Consider the following 22,366-nt stretch of genomic DNA (forward strand, 5'->3'; position numbering starts at 1 on the left):
CTCCCATTCTTGGGGTTTTCACCTGGTTGCTTCACAACCCTGACCCAACTGGGACACACCACTTCTCTCGCTTCGTCTTTCTCCAGCCACTTCCCTCGCGGGATAGACGGAACCGTGAATCCAGACTCCACACTCACTTCGCAAGCACTTTTGCGTCTCAGTCACACTCACGCACCGGGTCAGATGGGGATTCCACGTCCCACAGGATCCCTGGGCTTTTCAGTAGGCTCTCATCCTCCCACCTTCCCTTTGGTTCCCTCAATGCTTACTGGGTTTCGTCGGGAAGGGGAATCCGCGTCCGGATGGGCGTTGGTTTGCTCGAGTCTCTAAAAGGGAGTCCTCAATTGATACCGTCGTGCTACTTGCTCTCCGTCTGCCTGGCCCCAGGGCAGGCCAAAATGACCTGAAGCGCTCTACCCCTGGCTCTCCGGCACAGCCCAAGGAGCCGACGGGTCACCAGAGGAAACTCCTGCCTGGCTTCGCCAAGTTGTTACACTCAATTCTGAGGTTCGTACCGCTGGATGAGATCCCAGTACTCAAACAACGTGAGTCTCAAGGTTTCAAACCAAAGCTTTATTTCGTTTGCAAACGGAGACCCACGGGCAGCTCTTGCCAGTCCAGTGAGGTCTAAAATTACAGTTCTCACAAGCATAGATATATTCTTCTATCACTAGGCAGATTGCACAAAGTACATAGGTGGGAGTCTTGGGAGTCTTGGCCTGGCATAGTTACACACAGCACACAAGATGATACAGTTGTATGTGAATCTCACTTGTTGTTCCAGTGTCAACCTTCATCCCTTAACCCTTGCATGTCAGACAACTTAACATTGGCTTTTACTACTCACAGCTGCAATTCCCAGCACCCTTATCAAACTACAGTTCCCAGGATTACTTGGGAGAAGCCAGGTGCTTTAAATGTATGGTGTGGATGTGACCCTGAGAACAGAGCCACCATATGAGGAATAAAATGTTTCAGACACAGTGTTCATATATTTACTCCTGAAAAATGAGTTCTAAAAACTGTGAGTAACAGGAAGACTCAGATCATTCCACTGAGGACCAGCAAGTCCTGAGTTGTAACCTGCAAGTGCAACTCTCAAATGCAAGTGCAAGATGCACTTCTGCCTCTAGGAGATGCTGCCATTGAGACAAGAGGAGGAAGGAGTTGGGGCCATCAGCGCTTGAGGGCTTCCTCTTGTTGGCATCGTTGGTGGATCTGTTTCTGTCCTCCCAAGTAGGCCTCAAAGACGTGAGAGTGAGAGAAAGTACAGAAAAAACACAAAAAAGGAGAAAGTGATAGTGATGGCCCAGGAAATGAGACTGATCCAATATCATCTCGTATTCACTGATTCTTGGTTCCCCCACCCCCAAGTCTTTTTCTCAGCTTTCTATGGATTTCACTTTTTAGTGATTTAAGGCTGCTTGACACTGGAGGAGGCATAATTTCAGAATATATCATAATTTTTATTTGTTTGGCTTTTTGATGCTGTATTGCTTGTCTGTTTGCCATCTTGGGCTCCCTTTGGAAAGAAGAGTGCAGTATAAATTTAATAAGTTGATTATTTATTTCAACATAAAATGTTGGTTGTTTCTTCTGTTTTCCCTGCTCCTCATACCCTGCAAAACCAAAGAGATGCTCCTGCTTTTGGTGCTTTACTGTTCAGCAGCTTGTAGCTCCATCTGTAACAAAAAATTTAAAAGGCAAATTCAGTTTGTAATTATTGTCTGAATTAACTGTACTCTTAATATTCCAAACATGATAAATTTATTGGCAAACCAAGCTATACATAATATGTTTATGTTCCTAAAGTAACAAAGTGGTATTCAGTCTGTAAAGAGTGCTAAAAAAATTAATACTGCATATTTTTCTATAATTTCCAGGGGGAGAGAAGTTCCTGGTAAAAAATAGACAGAGGGAACGTTTTTTTCCATGGCTTCAAAATTTCTGGAAATTTTACATCTCTAGACTGGCTAACAAGCCCTTATATATCAGCAATTGGTACACAAGTCTTGGCAATCACGAGTGCATCATCGGGAATTGGGATGTCACTGCACGTTCTCAAAGGAGATTTTTAAAGGTGTCAATTAGGCCACCTTTCTGGTATGATGGGAACCTTCTCTGGACACTGCGGAGAGAAGAGAGAGGAGGTCTTCCTGGGTACACTTTGATTCTCTGCTCAGCTAACCTCCAACATTTCTTTTTCTTGTTCCTGGTCTTTTTCACACTGTGCTAACTCCTTTTCCTCTGGCTCAGCTCATAGGCTTTCTTCCTGCTCCCACAACCTGCCTTTCGGCATTCATCAAAAAAATACTCCAAAGACCAATGTGTCTGACCATGCTTCTCTTTCTTGTAATAGGTCAATTTAGTTCATAGTATGATATCCCAAATCCTCCTATAATACACTAAGATGGGTGGATGGTTTCTGTTTCTAAACTGTTGTTGTTGTTGTTATGTGCCTCCAAGTCGACTACGACTTATGGCGACCCTATGAATCAGCGACCTCCAAGAGCATCTGTCATGAACCACCCTGTTCAGATCTTGTAAGTTCAGGTCTGTGGCTTCCTTGATGGAATCAATCCATCTCTTGTTTGGCCTTCCTCTTTTTCTGCTCCCTGCTGTTTATTGTCTTTTGTAATGAATCATGTCTTCTCATGATGTGTCCAAAGTATGATAACCTCAGTTTCATCATTTTGGCTTCTAGTGTTAGTTCTGGTTTAATTTGTTCTAACACCCAATTATTTGTCTTTTTCACAGTCCATGGTATGTGCAAAGCTCTCTTCCAACACCACATTTCAAATGAGTTGATTTTTCTCTTATCCGCTTTTTTCACTGTCCAACTTTCACATCCGTACATAGAGATCGGGAATACCATGGTCAGAATGATCCTGACTTTAGTGTTCAGTGATACATCTTTGCATTTGAGGACCTTTTCTAGTTCTCTCACAGCTGCCCTCCCCAGCCCTAGCCTTCTTCTGATTTCTAATTTAAGCAATATTTATCCTTTCAGTAGTCAAAGATTCATCTTCAAGGACTATATCTTTCATGTAATCTAAGGGCAAGGTTTTAGGGTTATTTGGAATTATATAGCGCAACGTATCCTGAATTATGTTACATAATCGACTTCCAATACACTTGAATCTTGGGGCAGTTCCAAAATATATGCATAGATCAGCATTTGTCATATTACATCTCTAGCACCTGGCTTGAGAATCATTATATATTTCACTCTACCTGTGTTAAATACCATTAATACATGACATGTAGTTCAGTTGATATCTGCTTACCACCTTGCCCCATATCCAATTCCACTCTTCTGTAGAGGCATCTTGATGAGAAAGTGGAATAAAGATCTTCATCAAGATGTCTGTATAGAAGTTCACCAGTGACTTCTCTAAATGCAATATTATCCACTAGAACTTGCTAATTAAGCATCTATTGTGCTCTGATAAAAATTACTTTTCTGCTTTAGATTCTTTTTTTCTTCACCGTGTTTTCTAATTAGGTTCAATGTAGCTTCTCTAATCTGAAAATATTGGAAAAGCTGCGGTCTAATGTTGTCCATTAAGTTGGAAATTGCAGCATATGATTTTGCCATACTCCCATGCATCCATTTTTGAATTTCATCCAACTCCTCTTGAAGCCATGGCGTCAAGTCTCGTAACATACCTCTTGTATGAATCAAACCTCTGTTATAAAGGGAATGGGTATAAGTTATAAGATGATAACCCCAGTGAAGGTTTCTCTTTCAATTTATACCAGACATATAAGCCAGTATTCACAGATGGTTCCAATTCTGTAATTTTCCCCCAAGTTGATTCACAGTACCATAACATAGCCTTTGTTTGCCTTTTTAAGATATATTTTTCAGCTTGTATAACAGGATCTTAAAAGCCAATCTTTTAAGAGTGTCACTCTTACTGCTTGATAATAACCCTTGATGTTGGCCACTACCATTCTTCCATCTTGGCTTCTTTTATAAAGGACTTTTCCTGCAACTCTTGGAAGTTTTTTATCCCCTATAAAATCTAGCATAACTCTTTCTCATTTATTTAAGATACTGAGACTCGGAGTGATATGTTAATAAATAAGAACAGTAATTTTGGGAGACTGTTCATCTTAATAGATGTGATATGGCCCATTGAGGAAAGAGGTAAAATATTATTATTATTATTAAATTTATTTCTACCCCGCCTTTTGGCCAAAAGACCCTCAAGGCGACTTACAAAAAAATAGGCACAAGTATAAAAATACATCAGTGAAGGCAATACAATTTACAAAAATTAAATAACAAATAACATTATTTTAAAAAACAGCAATTACAACTTATACCCCTGCAGATGTTGCTGGACTAGATTGGATGTATGCATCCTACGTAGATATGAATAAATACTTTAAAAATATGACTCTCCTGGTTAAAAAGAGTTCTACACATTTATACAAACCTAGATTTTCATTTGACAATGCATCTTCCGAGCCTGCTATTTCAAAATATGCCAAAATCTAAGTTGTTTTTCTACCTCCCGTAGTAATTTTTCATTATTAAATTCTACCAATTGTTTCAAATTAGGTATTATTCACTAATAGGCAAAAAACCTTGCGGTTTAAGAATGTACCTATAGCCCACAGCTATTTCTATTGAACTTTAAAAAGCAGGGAAATTGGGCAGCTATCCTGAATGCACCAGGGGAGCAGGAGACCTGAACTCCTCTCTGAGATATTGGACTGCCCTACAGATTGGTCAAAATGCAAACACAATTTGGGTTGGTCTTTCACAGTCCAATCCACTTCCTATGTAGCTTGGAAGAATTTGGTAACATGTGCCTCTGAGCATATGGTGAGTGGTGGCAACACCTGTCATCTCCAAAGATAGAGAATTATATTTTTCTGTTTGTTGGTGTTCTTCTTACTTTGCTTCTTTCCTGTGTTATTAATGTTTCTACAGAGAATGTGAACTCGAAAATTTTATTTCCCTCACTGTTCATCCCACAAATCTGTGTCAAATTTATTTTTATTAATTTCAAAGCCTTTTTATTGGTCAGTGTCATATGATGGTGAAGACAGCCGTTAGTGTTTCAAATTGGAGGTTATGTCCTATTTCTATTTTGGGTGCATTAACAGTTGAATCTGAAACTGCAGTTTGATGTAAAATCAGACTGATTCCAATATGTTGATACTTCAGCAATGACTCTAGCTGTTGGAAAAAAGAGGATGCATGTTTTCAGCCTGCTATGTTTAAACCATTTCATTTAAGGCAAGGTGGGCACAGTCAATTAAAAACATAGAGCACACCTACCATTTTGCTAGAATATATTTCACCTCCCACTGTTTTATCTTGTGCAAATTGAGACACACCTGAGGTCCACTGGAGACTATTCTGCAGAAGTCAGTGCCCTTATTCCACAATTATGTTTGGAGTTTTTTTAGTGTAAATTTTGCAAAATGTTGCTGTACATAAGAGCCTGCTGGATCAGGCCAGTGGCCCATCTAGTCCAGCATCCTGTTCTCACAGTGGCCAACCAGGTGCCCGGGGAAAGCCCGCAAGCAGGACCCGAGTGCAAGAACACTCTCCCCTCCTGAGGATTCCAGCAACTGGTTTTCAGAAGCATGCTGCCTCTGACTAGGGTGGCACAGCACAGCCATCACGGCTAGTAGCCATTGATAGCCCTGTCCTCCATGAATTTGTCTAGTCTTCTTTTAAAGCCATCCAAGCTGGTGGCCATTACTGCATCTTGTGGGAGCAAATTCCATAGTTTAACTATGCGCTGAGTAAAGAAGTCCTTCCTTTTGTCTGTCCTGAATCTTCCAACATTCAGCTTCTTTGAATGTCCACGAGTTCTAGTATTATGAGAGAGGGAGAAGAACTTTTCTCTATCCACTTTCTCAATGCCATGCATAATTTGATACACTTCTATCATGTCTCCTCTGACCCGCCTTTTCTCTAACCTAAAAAGCCCCAAATGCTGCAACCTTTCCTCGTAAGGGAGTCGCTCCATCCCCTTGATCATTCTGGTTGCCCTCTTCTGAACCTTGTCCAACTCTATAATATCCTTTTTGAGATGAGGCGACCAGAACTGTACACAGTATTCCAAATGCGGCCGCACCATAGATTTATACAACGGCATTATGATATCAGCTGTTTTATTTTAATACCTTTCCTAATTATCCCTAGCATGGAATTTGCCTTTTTCACAGCTGTCGCACACTGTGTCGACATTTTCATCGTGCTGTCCACTACAACCCCGAGGTCTCTCTCCTGGTCGGTCACCGCCAGTTCAGACCCCATGAGCGTATATGTGAAATTAAGATTTTTTTGCTCCAATATACATAATTTTACACTTGTTTATATTGAATTGCATTTGCCATTTTTCCACCCATTCACTCAGTTTGGAGAGGTCTTTCTGGAGCTCTTCACAATCCCTTTTTGTTTTAACAACCTTGAACAATTTAGTGTCATCAGCAAACTTGGCCACTTCACCGCTCACTCCTAATTCTAGGTCATTAATGAACAAGTTGAAAAGTACAGGTCCCAATACCGATCCTTGAGGGACTCCACTTTCTACAGCCCTCCATTGGGAGAACTGTCTGTTTATTCCTACTCTCTGCTTTCTGCTTCTTAACCGATTCTTTATCCACAAGAGGACCTCTCCTCTTATTCCATGACTGCTAAGCTTCCTCAGAAGTCTTTGGTGAGGTACCTTGTCAAACGCTTTTTGAAAGTCTACGTATACTATGTCCACTGGATCACCTCTATCTATATGCTTGTTGACACTCTCAAAGAATTCTAATAGGTTACTGAGACAGGACTTTCCCTTGCAGAAGCCATGCTGGCTCTGCTTCAGCAAGGCTTGTTCTTCTATCATGTTCTTAGTTAATCTAGCTTTAATCATACTTTCTACCAGTTTTCCAGGGACAGAAGTTAAGCTAACTGGCCTGTAATTTCCGGGATCCCCTCTGGATCCCTTTTTGAAGATTGGCGTTACATTGGCCACTTTCCAGTCCTCAGGCACGGACGAGGACCCAAGGGACAAGTTACATATTTTAGTTAGCAGAGCAGCAATTTCACATTTGAGTTCTTTGAGAACTCTCGGGTGGATGCCATCCAGGCCTGGTGATTTGTCAGTTTTTATATTGTCCATTAAGCCTATAACTTCCTCTCTCGTTACCACTGTTTGTCTCAGTTCTTCAGAATCCCTTCCTGCAACTGTGAAGACAGATGCAAAGAATTCATTTAGCTTCTCTGCAATCTCCTTATCGTTCTTTAGTACACCTTTGACTCCCGCATCATCCAAGGGTCCAATCGCCTCCCTAGATGGTCTCCTGCTTTGAATGTATTTATAGAATTTTTTGTTGTTGGTTTTTATGTTCTTAGCAATGTGCTCCTCAAATTCTTTTTTAGCATCCCTTATTGTCTTCTTGCATTTCTTTTGCCAGAGTTTGTGTTCTTTTTTATTTTCTTCATTCGGACAAGACTTCCATTTTCTGAAGGAGGACTTTTTGCCTCTAAGAGCTTCCTTGACTTTGCTCGTTAACCATGCTGGCATCTTCTTGGCCCTGGCGGTACCTTTTCTGATCTGCGGTATGCACTCCAGTTGAGCTTCTAATATAGTGTTTTTAAACAACTTCCAAACTTCACATATTCACAGAAATAGAAACAAAAGAAAATGATTTCCTATAGGAAACGTCACTAAAATTGCAAAGGAAATCAGACATATTCAAAGTGACCATCTGAACTATATCAACTGTCTTAATAATGTTGCTTCCTCCCTGCTAAAACAAGATCAGCACAGCACATGTCTTGTTTCTGTTATTTGGGCTGATTGCAGGTGTTGCCACCACTCACCATATGCTCAGAGACACGTTACCAAATTCTTCCAAGCTACACAGGAAGTGGATTGGACTGTGAAAGACCAACCCAAATGGTGTTTGCATTTTGACCAATTTGTGGGGCAGTCCAATATCTCAGAGAGGAGGTCAGGTCTCCTGCTCCCCTGGTGCATTCACTATAGCTGCCCAATTTCCCTGCTTTTTAAAGTTTGATAGAAATAGCTGTCGGCTATAGGTACATTCTTAAACCGCAAGGTTTTTTGCCTATTAGTGAATTTCCCTGCTTTTTAATCCAGGAGGTAAGAAATGGGATCCTGTCCTGTGCAAGTTTGCTGAGAATGGATTGATCATTTGCATGGTTATTGTGTTCAATGGGATTTGCTCCCCTGCAATCATGTTTAGGATAGGTGAAACTGCCCACAGAGGATGGGGAGGGAAGGAGGAGGGAGGGGAGGAAACACAGAGGGGAGGAGGGGGATGGGAGCAGGAAGGAGGAGGAGGGGTGGAGGACAGGTTTGATCATTTGCATGTTTATTGAATTCAGTGTGATTTGCTCCCATGCAATCAAGCTTAGGATTCGTAAAACTGACCAGGGGGTGAGGGAGGGAGGGAGGGCTGGAGTGGGCAGGGGAGGAGGAAGAAGGAGGAGGGGAGGGGAAGAGGAAGGGAGAGGAGAGGGGAAGGAGAGGAAAAGCAGGTCTGATCATTTGCATGCTTATTGAGTTCAATGGGATTTACTCCTATGCAATCATGGTTAGGACAGGAAAAACTGGCCATGGGGAAAAGGGGGGGGAAGGAGTATATTGGAGGGGGGCAAAGGAAGGGGGAGAGGAGGGCAGGTTTGATCATTTGCATGTTTATAGAGTTCAATGGTATTTACTTCCATGCAATCATGCTTAAGATAGGTAAAACTGACCATGGGGAGGAAGGGGAGGGGATTGGAAGGGGATGGAAATGGGGAGGGAGGGAGAGGCAGGGCAAGAGGGAGAGGATAGGAGGGAGGAGAAGGGAGGTTGGGTTTGATCATTTGCATACTTCTTGAGTTCAGTGGGATTTATTTATATGCAATCATATTTGAAAATGGAAATGGACTGCCTTCAAGTCAACCAGACTTATGGTGACCTTTTGAATAGGGTTCTCATGGTAAATGGTATTCAGAGGTGGTTTTACCATTGCCTTCCTCTGACGCTGAGAGGCAGTGACTGGCCCAAGGTCACCCAGTCAGCTTCATGGCTGTGTGGGGATTCAAACCCCGGTCACCCAGTTCATAGTTCAACACTGACCCAGGGGAGGGGCAGGGAGGGGAAGAGGAGGGGGAGGGGAGGATATTGGGTGGGTGGGCACTGGGCAGAGGGGAAGCCCCTTTCCTTTCCAAATGGAAAACCTTGTGAATACCGTGGAAGACAAACAAAGGGACCTTGATAGGCTGGAGCATTGGGCTGAAAACAACAGAATGAAATTCAACCAGGATAAATGCAAAGTTCTACACTTGGGAAAAAGAAATCAAATGCACAGTTATAAGATGGGGGATACTTGCAAGAAGGATCATGGAATTGTCATTGATCACAAGCGGAATATGAGCCAATAGTGTGATGTGGCTGCAAAAAACGCAAATGCAATTTTAGGCTGCATCAACAGAAGTATAGTTTCCAAATCGCGTAAAGTATTAGTTCCCCTCTATTCAGCACTGGTTAGGCCTCATCTTGAATACTGCATCCAGTTCTGGTCTCCGCACTTCAAGAAGGATGCAGACAAACTGGAACATTCATTACATTCATTACATGCCACAGGGGGTTTGGAGCAAGTTTAAAGCAGACTTTTTGGGATTTATTTGTGGCACTATCCTGAAGAGCAGGTGTTTAACAAGCAACAGTAAGAGTCACATGATGACACACTGAACATTTAACAGACATAATTTTTTATAATATTTATTGATAAATCACCTAGTATTTAAAGGAAAGGACTGCATTTAGAAGTTAAAGGCTGTAATTCTATGTTCACTTTCACTTCAGGAGTAAGCTGCAATAAACTCAGTGGAACTTACTTCTGTGTGTGTGTATGTGTGTTCCCACCCCCGCTGTCTCCCACAGCCTGCCCTTTCCATTGGCTCAATCGCCCTGCCCCCATCCGCGCGCTCTCCCACTGCCTGCCTTCCCCACTCACTGAATCTAGCTTGAGGGAAGGAAAGAGTCAAAAACTGGGGGGGGCGCTTTGAAGGACTCTGCAATTTTTTAAAAGTCCTCCACCCCCACGGAGGGTTTGTGGCACCGAAAAGTCCATCCTCACCAAGTAGTGGTCTGACCATGACAAGGGGGTGATGGATGTACCCCCAATTTTCAGATCACTCCCCTCCTCTCCCAAGACAAACACAAGGTCGAGTGCATGACCGGCTACATGGGTGGGCCCCATTGTAATAAGGTGCAGCTCCCAGGAAGCCATGGTTTCCATGAAGTCCCGAGGCGCCCCAGTAAGGATGGCCTCTGAATGTACATTGAAGTCCCCCAATACCAGCAGGTTTGGGGACTGTACACGCACAGCCGAGACCACCTCCAGCACCTCGGCCAGGGAGTCCGTCGTGCAGCGGGGTGGACGGTACACGAGCAGAATCCCTAGACTGCCCTTTGGGCCCAACCTCCAGTACATGCAGTCTGCCACCTTGGTCTCACAGAGAGGAGGTCTGGTGAGAACCAGGGACCTTCGGTAAATAACCGCCACTCCCCCTCCCCGACTACTGACCCTCGGCTGCTGTGCATACGAGAACCCAGCTGGACACATGGGCGCAAGGATAGGAGCAGCAGCCTCATCCAGCCAGGTTTCCGTAATACATGCCAGGTCCGTGCCCTCATCCAATATCATATCATGGATGAGGGATGTTTTTTGGGCAACAGACCTGGCATTGCACAGCAGCAGTCGAAGGCCAGAGTATGGAGTCAAGCATCCCCCAGCTGTCTGTTGGCTCTGGACAGGCCCGGAACAGGGGACAGATATTATGCATCTCTCCCTAGTTCCTCTTACCTGACGTGACCTGCCCTAGCTTTCCACCAGCATCTGCCGCCCAGCCTCGGTATACATTGGCCTCCCACCCTTCCCCCATCACTCCCCTGTAATTGACACATGCCCCGATGTAGGCTTCCACCACTCAGGCAGGCACCCAACCTTAAAACAACCCCCCCAAAAGAAAAAAGAAAAAAGAAAAGGATGACCCATATGTCTCATATGTCTTGTATATCTTTCACATGCCTAAGTGATTTTATAGGGGACATAAAAGTCAAAACGTTATCATAAAATAGTAGAGTTGGAAGGGGCCTATAAGGCCATCAAGTCCAACCCCTGCTCAATGCAGGAATCCAAATCAAAGCATTCCCAACAGATGGTTGTCCAGCTGCCTCTTGAATGCCTCCAGTGTCGGAGAGCCCACTACCTCTCTAGGTCATTGGTTCCATTGTCGTACAGCTCTAACAGTTAGGAAGTTTTTCCTGATGTTCAGTGGAAATGTGGCTTCCTGCAACTTGAGCCCATTATTCCGTGTCCTGCACTCTGGGACGACCAAGAAGAGATCCCAGCCCTCCTCTGTGTGACAACCTTTCATGTACTTGAAGAGTGCTATCATATCTCCCCTCAGTCTTCTCTTCTCAAGGCTAAACGTGCCCAGTTCTTTCAGTCTCTCCTCATAGGGCTTGGTTTCCAGTCCCCTGATCATCTTTGTTGCCGTCCTCTGAACCTGTTCCAGTTTGTCTGCATCCTTCTTGAAGTGCGGAGGGCAGAACTGGACGCAGTACTCAAGATGAGGCCTAACGAGTGCTGAATAGAGGGGAGCTAATACTTCACGTGATTTGGAAACTATACTTCTGTTAATGCAGCCTAAAATAGCATTTGCCTTTTTTGCAGCCACATCACACTGTTGGCTCATATTCCGCTTGTGATCAACGACAATTCCAAGATCCTTCTCACATGTCATACTGCTGAGCCGTATTGCTGTTATAAACTGAACAGTCATCTACATGATCTGCATGTTATATGCAGATCATCTGCATATAAAAATATTTTTGTATTTAATGAGCCAAAATGAATTCCAGTGATTTCTGGATTCTCTCTTATACTGATGGCAAAAGGTTCAACAACTAGGACAAATAGCAAAGGAGACAAGGAGCAACCCTGCCTAGTTCCTCTTGTTAATCTAAAGACATCAGATAAATAGCCATTGATAGAGACCTGTGCCCTTGGGCTTGAATAGAATAGCTGGATCCACTACTTAAATTCTTAAAATTAAACAAATCCAGTACTTTTACAGGATTATTCCATTCTATCTTATCAAATGCTTTTTCTGCATCTAGAAAAAACAATGTTGTTTTAAACTTTACATCTTGTGACCTTTTTATTATATTAATCAGCTTCTTTATATTAGTCTTTTTAAAAATGTTTTTAACCTTAGATGTTTTGAAAGCTTTTTTTAAGTAACGTTTTTGAAGATGTTTTGTTTTATGTGTTTTAAAGTTTGCTTTTATGATTTTTTAATGTTTTTGGTGCTTTTGTTTGCTGCCCCAGGCTCCTGCTGGGAGGGAGGGCTGGATATAATAATAATAATAATAATAATAATAATAATAATAATAATAATAAAATAGTCAATGTTTTTATTTTCTTTATTAAACCCTTGTCGGAAATACTTAGGTATTTCCCAATCACCTGATTTAACCTTGCTGTTATCATAGATGGCCATATTTTTAAGTCCTGATTTAATGAAGATATCAATCTGTAAACATCTGGATTAGAAAGATCCTTGTTAGGTTTTGGCAATACAACAATCTTGGCCATATTCCAAGAATGAAGCATCATCTGTAATCATATTGATTCATTCATTTAATAAGGGTGTTTCTAATTCAATTATAAAAGTCAGGTAATACTCAGACAGAAGTCCATCAGAGCGCGAAAGCCCATCTTTAACTCTTTCACTATAGCTCGCACTTCTGTGAGCATAAAGATGCCTCTAACAGCCTTTGATCTTCCAAAGAGATTTTCTATATTCTCAGGGTTGTTAGAAAGTCAGCAATATTTATTCACTAATAGGCAAAAAAAAACTTGCGGTTTAAGAATGTACCTATAGCCAATAGATATTTCTATCAAACTTTAAAAAGCAGGGAAATTGGGCAGCTATAATGAAAGCACCAGGGAAACAGGAGACCTGACCTCCCCTCTGAGATATAGTGCTGCCCTACAAATTTGTAAAAATGCAAACACAATTTTGATTGGTCTTTCACAGTCCAATCCACTTCCTGTGTAGCTTGGAAGAATTTGGTAACGTCCCTCTGAGTCTATGGTGAGTGGTGGCATCACCTGCAATCAGCCCAGATAACAGAAACAAGACATGTACTTGTGTTGTGCTCATCTTGTTTTAGCAGGAAGGAAGCAACAATATTAAGACAGTTGGTGTAGTTCACATATTTGCTTTAATTATATTTGATTTACATTGGAATTTTAGTGCAGTTTCCTATGGTAAATTATTTTCTTTTGCTTCAGTTTTGTGAATATGTGAAGTACAGTAACACTTTGCACAATTTACACTAAACAACTCCAAAAGCAATTGTGGAGTAATGGCACTGACTATTCTATACAATAGTCTCCAGTGGAGATGAGTGTCTCAGTTTGCACAAGATAAATCAGTGTGAGGTAAAATATATTCTAGAAAATTTCTAGGTGTGCTCTGTTTTTAACTGATCTTGCCCACTCTTCCTTAAGTGGAGTGGTTTAAGCATAGCAGACTGAACACATGCATTGTGGCCAGGCAAAGTTTGTTTTTTCCAACAGCTAGAGTCATTGCTTAAGTAGCAACATATTGTAATCAGTCTGATTTTACATCAAAGCTGCAGTTTCAGATTCAACTGTTAATGCATCCGAAATAGAATATAACTTCCAGTTTGAAACACAAAAGGCTGTCTTCACCATCATATGACATTGACCAATAAAGAGACTTTGAAAAGAATAAAAATACATTTGACACAGATTTCTAGGATGAATAATGAGAGAAATACTATTTTCTAGGTTAGATGCTCTGTAGAAACAGTAGTAACACAGGACAGAAGCAAAAGAAGAAGAACACAATAAGCATACAAAAAATGTAATTCTCCATCTTTGGAGATGCAGTCCTGATTTCGGATGTTGCTACCAGTCACCATATACATGAATGCTGTGCTTCTCAAACTGAGGTGACACTTTTCTGTGCGTGTCGTCCAACAGAGGCCTTTTTATATTTGTTTGTTTAACAAAAATTATATACCGTTTGATTTTGAGAAACCTCTACGCAATTTACCAAAAAAAATTATCAATAAAAACAGATGTTAAAAAAATAATTAAAACATTTTTAAAAACAATTAAAACAACAGTAGACAAAAAGATATTAAAATACTTCAGCATCTAGGTGTCTGGATAGGCTTGTCTAAACAAAACATCGAAAGCAGGTGCTGAAAAGAGTACAGTGAAGATGCCTGCCTGATGTCAATGGGCAGGGAGTTCCAAAGTGTAGGTGCTGCAACATTAAAAGAACAATGTCTTACAAGTGCAGGTCAAATATGATGTGGCATCTGTAACAGTGCTGGTTGCACAGATCTGCTGTCTTTAAAATCTCTTTTCATTGGGCCAACTACAGACCACTGTGGTTGGTGCAGCCCATTTAAGAAGCCAGCTCACTCACTGCCTCCCTGTGTCATACTTAAATTCTGTTCAAATATATATATATTGGGTTATGTTCAACTAAGCCCTACTCAGACTAACGTAAGTTAGTCATGTCTATTACCTTTAATGGGTCTACTCTGAGTAAGACTAACATTGAATACCACCTAAGGGCTATACATTAGCATTATGCATGAAAAATAAAATATTAACTCATTCACTGTTAAACGCTGATGTGACAAGCCATGTGTTTTCTGTTGTCAAAGGGGAAAGTACAGCTCCAAATTTATTTATTACATCTGTATACCGCCCCATAGCCGAAGCTCTCTGGGTGGTTTACAACAATTAAAACATTAAAAACAAATATACAAATTTAAAAACACATTTAAAAAATTTTAAAAAGCACATGCTAAGATGCTAAAATTATTTATTATTAGGGCTCATTTAAAACTGACCTAAAAGGCTGAGCAGGTTGACAGCTGGGGCCACTTCAAAATCTTTGAAGCACTGCATTTATACAAACAGACTTAAATAGATAGGGTTAACAATTCCCAGAGAGAAAGCATCCATTAGTCAGTCTATTGCAGCAAAACCAACAGACTTGTGAGACCTTACAGACTAACAAATGTATTACAGACCACTTCATCAGATGCACAGAATATTATCCTGAGCCTCTCTTTCTCTCTCTCTCGTGTGCATGCGTGCGTGTGTGTGCGTGCGCACGCGCGCTAGGGTTGGCAGGTCCATGGCCTGAGACTGATCCTGTATCTTTAGAAGAGGTCAGCCAAGTGTAGGCGTTCTTGCAACTCTGTAATGGGAAAAACCACAAGGTGGAATTCTCCCTCCCCCCTGCACAGCTTTTAAAGCTACAGAAGACCTCTTGGAGGCTGGGCCTGGCAACCAAGAGGTCTGCTGTATCTTTAAAAGTTGTGCATTGGGAAGGGAGAATTCCACCTTGTGGTTTTTCCCATTACAGAGTTGAAAGAACACCTGCACTTGGCTGACTTTCTCTTCTCCTAAAGATACAGGATCAGCCTCAGGCCAAGAACTTGGCAACCCTAGTGGACACATGTGAGAGGACAGTGGGATGTAAACAGTGACGTCAGAAGGAAAGGAAATGCAGAATAATACACACAGTGATAATTATGTTATTGTCAGGGTTGCCAGTCTTTGCTAGCTGTATAGAGTTGATAGACGGTGCTGTAAAACAATTAGCCGACAGCTGCCTAAGCAGGGCCTTGGTTGTAAAGCAGATAAGCAAGGGAGAGGGTCAAGGGGTCTCAGTGCATGTACCAGGTCATCTTCCAAAAGGTAAAGTCAGTTAACAAAGCAAGGTTTGATATTCTAATAGGGTAATCCAGGTTTCAAGGCATGGCTGGTGAGGGTCTGACACTGGCGTCTTGACATTGCTTCCAGCAAAGGGTATCTCACTGCCTTTTAAACTCCTCTCCCTGGTTCAGGTGCCAGCAATCAGCCCTCTGACTCCTGGGAGCTTGTAGCCTTAAATGGCCAGAATGCCTGTGTTACTCTGCTACTTGCAGGTGTCTTTGCTCTACAGGGAGTGGAAGGGCCTCCTGTTCACTCTCTGAGTCTGACTGAGGGGCTTCAGCTGTATCCTGATCATCTTCCAGTGGTGGCAGGTCTGGAGCTGCTTCTGGGGTGGATCTGCTTGTTCTCTCTCCTGGGTCTACTGTGCTCCTCATCCTCCTCTGAGGACTCATCCGATGGAGGCATGACAGTTATTAACAATGGCCAATCACCAAAAACAATATCAACACTATTGGTCATCCTGGCATGGATAAGCCAATTAACACACACAGTATGATTTCTAAAAAACAAAACTCTGTCCCACTTCAGTCCACAAAAGAACGTCTTGATTCATTGCAGTTCAGTAGTTTCACGTGGCAATTTCCCTTTCAATTTTCTTTGTTCCAGAATGGTCACGTTAACATCAGTTTCAGAGAGTCCTGGGAGGTTGAAACCCACCCACCCCGATTTTTGGATATTGCCATTTCTGACAGAAGATTCATGGCAATTTATATGTTTGCACAGAGACAGGACTGTTTGTCCTGTGTAGGATGCAGAAGGGCATTGTGGCCAAAGATGCATATATGTCACATAGGAAGATAAGCAGGTGAATGAACCCTTGGTGCTGTAGATGACATGATCAGGCCCTGTGATAGTGTTCACAGAGTAGATATGGGGGGATAGTTGGCACCTGCAACTGCCACAGGGGCTGATCTTTGTGTTATGTGGCATGTTGTAACTCGTGAGTAGCTATGGGGGGATTGTCTCTAAACACATACAGGGCTGCTGCCACTGATGGCCTATGAGAGGGAACTGCCATTGTCCAGGATGAGCCATGAATCTTGATAATACATTTGAGTATCCTTAAGTGGCAATAACCATCTTAGGCCCTACAAGCGGCAGGGGAGGCCCTCTTGGTGGTGCCACCACTGGTGGGTTGCCCAGTTGATGGGGATTCGTAAGAGGACCCTCTCGGTGGTGATTCCGTTTGTGGAATGCCCTCCCTAGTGAGGTGTGACTGTCTCCCTCATTATTAACTTTTAGGAAGAATCTAAAACACCAGCCATTGGGTGGCCAAGAGGTCTGTTCCTGACAACTCTGCCCTGAAATTATTAGCTGTGAGATTAGGTTGTGGTTTTTAGAAGTGTTTAACTGTTTTTAGAGGGTTGTTTTTAAGCTGTGTTTAACTGTATTCTGTTGCTGCCATGTTTGCTGCCCTGGGGTCCTTCAGGAGGAAGGGTAGAATATAAATGTAGTAAAAAGCTCTCTCATGTGGGAGAGCCTTTTTAGCTGTGGCCCCCAAGCTTTGGAATACCCTAACCCAAGAAGTCCACTCTGCTCCCTCCCTGATGGTTTTCCAGAGACTTCTGAAAACGATCTTGTTCCAGAGAGTCTTTGGGAGGGACTGAAGGGAGAGCCTGACACTGATTTTATGCCTTCTACATAAAATTTTACCTTTGTAGTTCTTTTAACCCCACTACGTCCGTCCGTCCGTCCGTCCGTCCGTCCGTGCATGCGTGCGTGCATGCGTGTGTGGTATTTTATGTATTTTAATTGTATTTTATGTATTTTAATTTATTTTAATGTTTTTGTGATTTTACTGTGTACAATTTTATTATGTACGTGTTTGATTTTATTTTTGTAAGCCACTCTGAGTGCCCTATTACAGGGTAGAAGGGCAGGATAGAAATATTTTAAATAAATAAATAAGTAAGTAAACAAGCGGTGATCTGTCCTTTCCTCTCCTAGGTCTGTCTTGCAGTCCCCTTGGCCTGGCCTCCTTGATCTCTCTCTCTCTCTCTCTTTGGTGGGTGGCTGTTGCAATTCGAAGAATGCCCGATGTACATTCTTGGTGTGTGAGCCTTGGTCCAACAATTCTGGTTCAAGCCAAGGGCAAATGTACTTAGGCTGTGTGGGAGGGAGGAATAAATAGCCCCCAGGAGGGCCCCTCCCTCTCTCCTTGGGGCCTGGCAGGAGTCACCCCACCTCACCATGCTCAGAAGCCCTGGGCCAGCAACCCCCCCCAACACACATGCCAGTAGACAGCTTCTCTGGCCCAGCTAAGAGCAATCTGGGCAAACCCCACACAGGATCATCTTCACAGCAGCTGCATCTCTCTCAGACAAGGCCATCTCCCCTGCCGCACTCCACAAAGGAGGAGCACCGGCCACAGGGGCCAGATGGCCCCCTCCCCCTCCTCTTCCTCCAAACTGCCACAGGAGCTCAGGGGAGCCAGAGGCATTTTGAGTCGCCTTTAATGCCGCAAGCTCTTGGAGGTGGGATGGGAGGATCCCCCCTCCTCTGGCCATCCTCCAATCTCCCCTCTTGTTCAGTGGTTAACTCCATCTAGAAAAGGAGGGGGGCCAGGGACTAAAGCCTGCCTAGACACACACACACCCCCGCTGCTAGTGACTGCAGAAGCATGGCTGGGCGCACATCTCTGTCTTTCCTCCTCAGAGAACGGGAACCAGCAGCCCATGCAGGGGGGGATCTAACTGAGGTCCTATACATTTAAAGCCCATGGCTCCCCTCCCCCAAGAATCCTGGGAACTACAGTTTACCCCTCAAAGTGCTACATTTCCCAGGGCAGCCCAAGGAACGCTGGGCCAGGCAGGGTCCTGGCCATCAGGTGCCTCCAGGGCCCTGCCACCACGCTACTGGAAGCCAGGCGGGTGGCACAGCAGTGGCAACAAGTCAGTCTGTGGTGACAACCACCAGGGCAAAGGCCATAAAGTGAAGCAAAGGCTTGCTTACTCCTGGGAGAGACCCATCCTTACACCTGGAGGGAGAAAAAGCATTAGGAGCAAATAAACCACGGCTACGGTTTTTTTTGGTGAAATTGTGGCAGCAGCAGCATAAACCACAGTGAAGGGAGGTTATGGGAACATTGCCTGGGATCTCGCCCTGATGAACAAGGTGACTTACTTTAAGCATCCATAGGAATGAGCAACTTCTGAGACAACTGAGCCCTCTTATTCAGTTCTGGGATCTGACAACACCAACAGTTTTTATTTAATTAACTGTTTATAAAGTTCAAAACTAGCAAGTTTTGGCGTACAAAGCCCTATGCAGCTTGGGACCAGGATACCTGAAAGACTGTCTTACCCCTTATATACCCAGCCGATCACTGCGCTCTGCAGGTGAGGGCCTCCTACAGATATCATCTTATCAGGAGGTCCATTCTGCACAACATAGGAAATGGACCTTTATTGTGGCAGCATGTACCCTGTGGAACTCCCTCCCCTTAAATATTAGACAGACACCATCTCTGTTATATTTTTGGTGCTTACTGAAGACCTTCCTCTTTCAACAAGCCTGAAGACCTTCCTCTTTCAACAAGCCTTCTAAGTCTCCTTCTGTGTTGGAATTGCTTTTTAATATGTTTTTAAAGCTTTTTTTAAAAGATGTTTTTAAAAGATGTTTTGTTTTAATATATTTTAAAGTCTGTTTTTATGATGTTGAGTGTTTTTAGTGCTTTTGTTTGCCACCCTGGCCTCCTCTTGGGAGGAAGGGCAGGATATAAATCTGATAAATAAAATAGTATAAAAGTATTTCTATACCATCCTCTCGCAAAACATCAGGGTAGGCAACATAAAAAGGCTTTGAAAGCAATCCAGATGTTAGACAAGCCATGCTACTGGGCCTGGGCTCTCCTTGATAAATGCTCCCTCAGTTCCTTCAGCCTAGTGTCCATCACCGTTCTGACTGACAGCTGTTCTTCAAAATCCCAGTCAGCAGAGCTTGGAAAAGTTACTTTTTTGAACTACAACTCCCATCAGCCCAATCCATTGGCCATGCTGGTGGGGCTGATGGGAGTTGTAGTTCAAAAAAAGTAACTTTTCCAAGCTCTCGGGTGTTTTGCTCGCTGTCTGAGATCCTGTCACTGGAGACAGTGGGGGCAGCCACTGGCCGTGAGATCTTCTGCAGTCAAAGCACAGAATCTACCAGTGAACTCTGGGCCCTTCCTACTGAGATTGACAGTTGAGGACAGCACACCTCCATTTTCCAGCAGTCAACCATTTGCTACAGATGTGCAAATAAATGGTATATTTAGCATGAGCAAAAGGTCCAGATGTTGGTGTGCCTGCCCTTTCTGTTAGAAGCATCAGGCAACGTCGGCTGTAACTCCCCTGCCATAGAAATCAAAACACACCAGATTTGCAAGGGGGGGGAATGAGGTTAGACTTTGGGGGAAAGAATGCCAGGAGGAAGGAGAATTATGGGCCCAGTTTCGGTTAGCCCTTCCCAAGAAGGATCCAGATAAACTGTTGGAACATCCAGAGTTCCAACTGGGATCCTTTAAAGGGCCTGGGCTTGTTCACTCTTGAGAGAAGGTTAGAGGAGAATTTAATCTTCAGCTGCTTGCAAGATTCACACACAAGAAAGCCGAGAGGAGCTACTCCCCCACTGCTGCTAACATGAGTTGGAGCCAAAGGGTTAAATCAGCATTTTCAGTTAGGCTGGAGGAAAACATTCCTTGTTGCTGACAGTTACTTACTGGAAGGAGCTGTGGAATTATTTTCTTTGGAAAGGAGCAACGGCCCATGAAGGCACAGACTCAGAGGGCACGCCTGCCCGACACTCCTGGCTCAACCGCAGCAGCAATGCTCAAGACTGACTAAGGGGCTGAGGGGGGCTTTGCATAGGGAAAGGGGGCAGCCTGGCTTGTAGCAATCAGATAGGATGACTGAGGGAATGTGCCTGGGATAAAAAAGAGGCCCCATGCAGCTGCAGCACCCTTAGCCAGATGGCTGGAACGTCTCATAGGTGGCGGGTGTTGAGGCCTTGTAACTGGCAAGCCTCCATGTTGTGAGCCCAGCTGTCCGAGGCTGGGAGTGAAGGAGGAGCAAGTGGGTGGGATGAGGTGGCACAGGCTGGAGAGGAAGGAGTGCCAGGGCCTGTAGTTGCTAAATGGATGCAGGATTGCCAACTGACTGGAGGGAGACATCTTGGCGTGCTCATGTGCTTCTACCAGCAGAGTGATGTGCAAAAATCAGCAGGTGAATTGTGGCATGGAGAAGAGCCCATGAGCACCTTCCACTGCCTGCAGCTCATGCAGCTGTTATTAGCAGCACAGAAGCAGAGGCCAGTTTAAAAGTTGGCAATCAGTTGGCACACCAAAGAGCTGTTGTAGTGTACTGGTCAGAGTAAGCCTAGGACCTGGGAGACCTGGGTTAAAAACCCCACTCAGCCAGATAGATCACTGGGTAATCTCGTGCCAGTCACTGCCTTTCAGTCTAGCCCGCCTCACAGAGTTGTTGTGAGGATAAAATGGGAAAGGGGAAACAATGTGCACCCCTTGCGCTCCTTGGAGGAAAGGGGGGGACATAACCATAGTAGTACATACATTCAACCCTGAGTAGGGGTAGAATTGAGTTAGCAGGACGGTTCCTCAGGAAGAATGGACTGAACAGGACAGGTCACCCAGGCAGCTCAGGAGCGCCCTTAACATGAAGGCTACTGTGTGGCTCCTCCCCTCCCCTCCCCTCCCCTCCTCTCTGGCCAACCACTTCCGGATCAAGGCCATAGATGGTACATCTTGGGGGTAGGGTTGTGGCTCAGCGGTAGACCATCTGCTTTGCATGCGGAAGGTCCCAGGGCCAATCCCCAATGGCCTCTCCCTATCTGAAACCCTGGTGGGCTGCTGTCGACCAGTGCAGACAGCGCTGAGCTAAATGAACCATCTGTCTGACTCGGTGTAAGGCTTCCTTTGTTCTTCCTGTCTTGGCCTGAGCAGTGCTGCAGCCCATGCAGTTGCCATTCTCAGGGTTAAAGCTGAGAGGAGGAGCCGTTGCCTGCAAGTGCATGGAGCAAACCAGCTGACCTCCTGATGGTGGCTGGGGCTGATGGGAGTGGCAGTTCAAAACCACCAGACTGGGGGAGGCTGCTCTGTGCCATCAGTCAGGGCCTCCAGCAGCAGGAAAGCCTGAGAGCTGCTGCTCTAGTCCGAGTGAGCTGAGGCAAGGGAACCAAGTAGAAGAAAGCCCCAACGGCAGTCTAGCTGCAGGGAGTTCTCTTGCACAGGAGGACGTTCCCACAAGCCCAGGGCAGCCACCGGCGTCCAGGGCTACAAAACAAGGTGCCGTAAAGTTCGCTCCATAAATACCCCAACTTTAGCCACAACACAGTGTGGAGAAAGTCTTCAGAGGTCCAGTCGGCACAGCGGCATAGAGTTAATTAATCTGTGTCTGTGTTGGAATTGCTTTTTAATGTTTTTAAACTTAAAAAAAAAAACCCTATGTTTTTAACCTTTTTTTTAAAGATGTCCTGAAAGCTTTTTTAATAAAATGTTTTTAAAAATGTTTTGTTTTAATGTATTTTAAAGTCTGTTTTTGTGATGTTTTAAAGT

The 22,366-nt window shown here is 43.9% G+C and overlaps 1 long non-coding RNA gene across 1 annotated transcript in view; it reads right to left on the reverse strand.

Annotated features, from left to right (window-relative positions):
- Nucleotides 1-1,544: 1,544 nt before the first annotated feature.
- The window catches only part of LOC133363625 (uncharacterized), a 33,557-nt gene continuing 12,735 nt past the window's right edge, over nt 1,545-22,366 (reverse strand). Inside the window, exon 2 of the long non-coding RNA XR_009757718.1 lies at nt 1,545-1,682. This is a non-coding gene — a long non-coding RNA (uncharacterized LOC133363625). The remainder of the gene's footprint in view (nt 1,683-22,366) is intronic.

Source organism: Rhineura floridana, chromosome 9 (assembly GCF_030035675.1).
Source record: "Rhineura floridana isolate rRhiFlo1 chromosome 9, rRhiFlo1.hap2, whole genome shotgun sequence".
NCBI lineage: Eukaryota > Metazoa > Chordata > Lepidosauria > Squamata > Rhineuridae > Rhineura > Rhineura floridana.